The 850-nt window shown below is 73.4% G+C and overlaps 1 protein-coding gene across 1 annotated transcript in view; it reads left to right on the forward strand.

The window, feature by feature from the left end:
- The window catches only part of MEF2D (myocyte enhancer factor 2D), a 72,696-nt gene that overhangs the window by 59,859 nt on the left and 11,987 nt on the right, over nucleotides 1-850 (forward strand). The gene's annotated exons all lie outside the window — the stretch shown is intronic.

Genomic DNA, 850 nt, shown 5'->3' on the forward strand with positions numbered 1-850 from the left:
CTAGGATCCCAGGCCACCTCCGCCGCCCCGGGTGGTTTCTGGAGCTCTTGGTGCAAAGCCGCTTCTCTGGGGAGTCCCGCGGGGCCTGGGGCTCGGCTTGCGCGTCCGGCTGCCCCCCCGGGCCCCCTTCCCGGGGGCGGCCTGTGCTCTCGCCTTCCTTCCGGGAGGGACTCGCTCGGGAGTCCCCGAGTCGCCCCGCCCCCACCGATTTCCCTGCCCCTGGGTTGCTGGGGTTTCCCCGTTTCCCATTAGGGGGCCTCTGGGGTTCGACCCCCAGCGTCGCTGCCCGCGCCCCCTCAAGTCGGCAGCGGAACCGGCCCTTTCCGCGCACAGGATCCGCTCTGCCTCCGCCGCCCTCGCGGACTGGGAGATGCGGTGGGGCCGGCCCCCCGCCTGCCCCCGCGGCCCCGGTGCAGGCGCGGGCTGGGGGAGCGCCCCGCATCTGCCCCAGCAGGGCCGTGCAGACCCAGCGAGGCCTCGCCTCGGTGCCTGCGGTCCGCCCGGGTGGCATGAAACGCCCGCGCGTCCCTGGCCCCCGAGACGAGCGGAACTCCCGCTTCTGGCTCGGATAGGGAGCTTGGGGGGCCCGGCCCAGGGGCGATGCCCGGACTTCGACGCCGCCGGCCGGCGAGCCTGTGTTGCTGAGCCGCTGCGTCTTTCGGTCTGGGGACTCCGTTTCCCTGTTCGTTCCCTCATCCGCCCCCCCTGTCCCTTCCCCCCACCCTCACCGGCGGGCGAGCGGCGGCGCTGGCGGCGGCCGGGAGGCTGCGTGGAAGAGGCGGCGGCGGCCAGGAGGCGGGGTTGGTTGTTATCTTTGGTTATCTAGCTGTATGAGTGGTGTGGAGTCTTC

The sequence above is a fragment of the Pteropus alecto genome, unplaced genomic scaffold, assembly GCF_000325575.1.
Source record: "Pteropus alecto unplaced genomic scaffold, ASM32557v1 scaffold49, whole genome shotgun sequence".
NCBI lineage: Eukaryota > Metazoa > Chordata > Mammalia > Chiroptera > Pteropodidae > Pteropus > Pteropus alecto.